Below are 6,295 nucleotides of genomic sequence, written 5' to 3'. Positions count from 1 at the left end.
ATTTTAATTAATTATTAAATTATTAATATTAACACAAGAATATATAATTTATTTTTTCTATTACCTATATAATCTATTACCAATATAAAAAATTCAATGTTTTTAGAATTGTGATTTATCTTTTTAAGTCCTTCATTAATTTATAGATTTCCATTAATTAATAAATTTTAATTATTAATTTAAGAATATATATAATTTAAATCTATATATATAAATTACATGAATTTTATTGTATTTATTATTTATTTATATATATATCAGTATATGTATTCTACGGAGTAGAGTAAATGACTGGTGATTAGTGAGGTGCATGACACTCAAAAATCAGTCAAACAATATTTAATTCAGGCACATCGAATAAAATATAATAGAATAGTAAACTGTCAGTCCAAATATTAACTTGGGATGCTATTTGAATGAAATATAATTTTCATTTTTCCTTCTAATTTCAGCTTATGATTAGCTTGGTATCACATTAATATTTTATACATGTACCCAAATAGGTATTTCTTTAAAAGAGTGAGTTGATTTGTGTAATTGTCGGAATTGTCCTTCCATCTATTAATCGTATATTGGTTTTTCCTAATTTTAATATTGTCTTGTGTATTATTGTATAACTAATATACACTATATTATATATTATAATCATTATATCAGATAAATTTTGCAAATCAATTTAAGGAAAAAAACATTCCAAACAAATGTATACATGATTATTTTTTGAAATAATTTAACCACTCACTTTAAAAAATCAATTTAATAGTATTATTATTTTAAAAATTAACAACAACGAAATTTAACAGATAAAATCGTTTTTCATCTTCATGATTACACAAAGTGTTTTAATTTAACACATATAAATATGTCCGGTGCTAAATAGATTATTATAAAGATTTCACTATATTCAAAATATTCATAAACAAATCAAAATATATTCAATTATCATAAGTTTTGTAACGTGTAATTAATAAACAATCATTATATATTTAATTATATATCACATAATTAGTCTAACGAAGATAATAATTGGGATAGCTGAAGAGAAAAATAGCTAATATTAATGAAATAAATGAAAATTACTTCAAAGCCAATAGTTAATATCATTTGTCACGATGATTATTAACAATTTTAAATCAGATTCAATCATATACGGTAGACCATGCACCCATTTTACTAGCCAAAGAAAAGTTTTACACGTCCGTAATAAAGACATACTAATAATGACAAATCTTGATGTGATGCTCATTAATATGTTCCAACATGATCAAAAAAATATAGTAGTCAAAGTATTTATTATTCGACAAATATATCAAATTTCAACAAGACGTAACTCAAACACTATTCGAAAGTTAACTTTCATAAATGTACAAGTGACTACTTTTTAAATGATATATTTCTTTAAAACAAATAATAGCATTATTTTCGGACCACCAGTTATGTACTAACAATATAAATATGGTATTGCAAGAAACTATGGTACATGGCTTGATTTTTTCAAATGTTATTCAACCATTTGAGCAGCTTTTAAAGTTTAACAAAAGTTACTTATATGAAATTCAATCGTTAAGGAAATAAATTCTTGTTATCCAAATGTAAACTCGAATATTGAGTTGATAATGCGAAAAAAAAACTTTAGTCACCAAGTTGCAAGAAGCCAAATTTAGGCAAACTTAATTTTTGCTTCAGAGAATTTGATCATTTAGCAAGTAATTCAAATTACACTACTGACCAAAGCATGTTTCCATTTTATTTATTTTGATATTTACGTATATTTTTTTAATCGAATAATATAATTATGCACATATATCATTGACATCATCAAGAAGATTCGATTATTAAATAATTTCCAAAAACAAGATGACATTGCTATTCACCGGAGGGAAGTAATTTTGTTCAACACTTTGTGAAGCTGAATATAGAGATCGTCCCAAGGTATTGCAACTGTAATTAAATTTACATGCTTAAAAATATTTAATTATTTTGTATACTTTATCACAATTAATTTTTCAAGTACCGGATAATAATGCTGGTTCAAGATAAAAATGAATAGTTAGAGTGACGTTGTTCGAAGAGGTTACTGAGACTTTTATTGGTTGCTCTATCAAAAAATAATTGACATGCATACTAAGGTGAATTAAAATATTTATTTGAATAATATTATAATAATCCAATACATATTGCCTATAACTACAAATTTTATATTGCATAAAAAAAGTAATTTGGAGCATTTAACAATACTTGATCAACCAAGAATATAAGATCATAATTCTCTTTTCAAATTAGACAAGTCTGTCTCGACTAAAAATAGAATAACAACAATAATTGTAGATGTATTTGAGAAACCACAAATCAAGAGAAATAATGATAAGAAAACGAAGAACTGAAACATCAATGAAATATAAAATGAAGATAAGAAAAGAACGAACGCAAAAGAAAGGGCAAAACAAGTACAACATGAAGATAAGAAGACAACAAACACTAATGAAATGACAAAACCATAAAAAAGAAACAAAATTCATCATGTTTCAAAGGAGAAACCATAAAAATTCAAGATAATAAAAAAATAGATGATTTCAGTAAAATGATGAGGAAACTTAGACAAAACAGTCACACAGAGATGACCCAAAAACTGAAAATTATATAAGAAAAAAATTGATAATGCTTTTGTATATTATGAATTTTCAATAGAAAATGGTTCTTTCGATTTCATTCATTATAAGTGTTTTATGTTCACTTACTCGTTACAACGTTTATTCACCACGTGCAAAGCACGTGTTACTTGCTAGTATCTATAAAAGTGTGGATAAAGGTCATTGTTTTCCAATTGTGCAATGACATAATTAACCTTCTATACACACTTCAAGAATACAATGTAACTCTCATATTAATTTTACCAAATAACTCATCTTTATACTACATTTAAATGTTTTATCTTTTTAATTTTCTATTTACATTTTTTTTCAATGATTTTATTGTATTTTCTCTCTATATTTTTTTCCAATGATTTTATTGTAATTTTGTAATTATATTTTTAGTGTCATTTCTAATTAAGTAATAAATTATATGTCATTTTTAATTAAGTAATAAATTATAGTATCACAAAAAAATATATGAAAAATTTATAACTATATGTGCAATTGTAGAGACAAAATTAACCTTTTATACACACTTCAAGAATACAATGTAACTCCTATATTAATTTTATCAAATAACTCATCTTTATACTACATTTAAATGTTTTATCCTTTTAATTTTCTATCTACATTTTTTTCCAATGATTTTATTGTAATTTTGTAATTATATTTTTAGTGCAATTTCTAATTAAGTAATAAATTATAATATCACAAAAAGATATATGAAAAATTTATAAATATATGCAATAGTAGAATAACTAACATATTTTATGGATTTTTTAACAAAGAATTGAAAGTAAAGAGTTTAATTTTGATTTTAAAATATTGTACGATTTCAAAAAAATATGAAAAAAAAGTTATCTATAACAAATATATATGTTATAGGCATGTTTATTTTATTAAATTTTATAACCAAAAAATTACATATATTACTTGTAAAATCAATCATCAAATATGGGCTTTTAACAAAGAATTAAAAGTAAAGATTTTAATTTTGATTTTAAAAGATAGTACGATTTCAAAAAAATATGAAAAAAAATTATCTATGACAAATATATATGTTATAGGCATATTTATTTTATTAAATTATATAACTAAAAAATTACATGTATTGCTTGTAAAATCAATCATCAATCAAAACTTTGAATATGTAATTCATGAAAAGAGATTTAATGAGCAATAAAAAGACTCTAAGTTATTTTCTACTATAAAAATAATATATGATATAATCTTTATAATAAATATAATTATAATTATCATTGATTAGCATTTGTCAAAGTATCATATTTTCTACATATGATAGTTAATATCTTTATTTAATTATTTTGAAATCAAACTAATTAATTCAATAGATACAAAAATAACATTTTTTTAAGAAATTTTATTTCTTTTGTTATATTTCTAATTATTTTAATGGTGAAAATCATACCAATAGTTTAAAATCTATATTTAATAATTATTATATGAGTTTATTTGATATTTACTATATAATCTTATTTGAATGTGCATTTCTTTACATATGTTGATTTATTTATTATTTTAAAACTTATTTAACAAGAAATTAATAGTCATCAATGTTAGTCTACGAAAAATCGATATATAAAATTTATTATCCATAATATAGAATTGTAAAAATAAAAAGTAAAAAAATTCTTTATGAGGTTAAATTAAATATTATGAGTTATATTTTATTATTAATATTACTATTTAATTTTTTTTAATATTGTTTTTATGAGTTAGTCACAGTGATTTTAAATTGATAATTTAGTATGCTTCGCTTATGTAGATTATGATTTATACATTGATTAAATCCATAATTTGTTTGATTTTTAGGTTATTCTGCTTTATACGTGGTGTTTGAATATATAATTTTTTTAAAAATTTTGTTTCAGTTCATTTTGTTTTATATATTATGTTCATTACAATTTATTATATAACATAAAATCTACTGCTTGAATTTTAATTTGGGAAACAGTTTAAAAATAAGTTATATAAATTCTTATAAATCGTCTAATATGATATTAAATTAAGCCCAGATAAATAACAAAATGATTCAAATTGTTTTTTAGAAAATCAAAATTTTTAACTTTTATAATATAATTGATATTACGTGCAACGCACGTGCATCATGCTAGTAGGTACAAATATCCTTTCGAAACATACATGATTTACAGCAAAAGATGTATTGAATGTGTTTCTTCATAGAAATGGAACCTTATATTTGTGGGTTTGGGAAACATTGCACTATCTTATATTATAGAAATTGCATTGGACCAATATCATTTTATGAACGTTAAGTCAGAAGAGTCAACTTCTTTAATTTCCTATTTTATTTTGAATTTTTTGTTGCCAATTGGACATTAGGTAGAATAAGTTATATTTGTTTTCAAATGTTTTTTTAAAAATTGATTAGTTACAAAAATATATATATATATTTATATGTAACAAAAATTTATATGAGAGGAAAACCATCATTGTAAAAATAACTCTTTCTTGTGAATTCGATACAACTATATAATTCATTTTGTAGTAAAGTTTCAAATTTGAGATGAGATTTAATTATGATAAAACTCTTTCCCGACTTGGAAAAAAAAACCTTAATACCATGTTGTCTTTTAATATTCCTCTTTTCTTTTTTCCTTCATATTAATTTAATTAATTTAAATAAGAGAGCGTGGGGTTTTACGTATGCTGCGGGTGGGTCCGATGGGCGGCCGCTTGTGCCGACCAAATTTTGTTTATTGCAACCTTTTCACTAGTCAAATTAAATTGTAACATTATTATATTAAATTATATTATTATTAATTATGAGATATTATATTTCTAATTAATATTTTTTTTGATAAAAATACACTCTTCGCTCTAATCATGGAATCTAGAATTTATCATTATTATTATAAAAATTGTCGCAGCAAGTAGTAAATATTCTAAGATATAAATCAATTTATACACGATTTTTAAAATTTTCACATGTTAAGAACGTAAAATTTCATTTAATTTGACGATAATTTTGTATGATGTTCCAGGGAATTTCTTTCGTGTCCNTAATGTACATCTATCGTGCACACTTACGTGAACATCGATGATGTATCACTCGATGTCTCATCTTATAGATGTTTATATATACAACATTTCGAAGCAATCGAGTTACAATTTGGCATCAAACTCCTCCCCGATCCCTTATCCACAGCTCAAGGGTCAATATCAGTGATTTCACAATCCTTAATGAATAAGAAATTGACGGGGGTGAGACAAATCAATATCGTCTTTATTTATTATATATTAATTTCACAAAATTGATTTAAGAGACTATATTACATAGTTTTTGCGTAAGATATTAGGTAGAATAAATAAATAACTCATTATTTTGTTTGTTTAGCGCACATTTTTCCTTCAAATATTAATGGGTGTAGTTAAGATGCTTTGATGTTGTAGTGCACAAGGACACTTGATATGACAAGGGGTAGGTCTCTTGTGAGACGGTCTCACGAATCTTTATCTGTGAGACGGGTTAACTCTACCGATATTCACAATAAAAAGTAATACTCTTAGTATAAAAAGTAATACTTTTCATGGATGACCCAAATAAGAGGTCCGTCTCACAAAATATTATCCGTGAGACCGTCTCACACAAGTTTTTGCCTATGACAAGAACCAGTTTT

The sequence above is a fragment of the Primulina huaijiensis genome, chromosome 17, assembly GCF_012295235.1.
Source record: "Primulina huaijiensis isolate GDHJ02 chromosome 17, ASM1229523v2, whole genome shotgun sequence".
Taxonomy (NCBI): domain Eukaryota; kingdom Viridiplantae; phylum Streptophyta; class Magnoliopsida; order Lamiales; family Gesneriaceae; genus Primulina; species Primulina huaijiensis.
Note: the sequence above shows the minus strand (reverse complement) of the source record.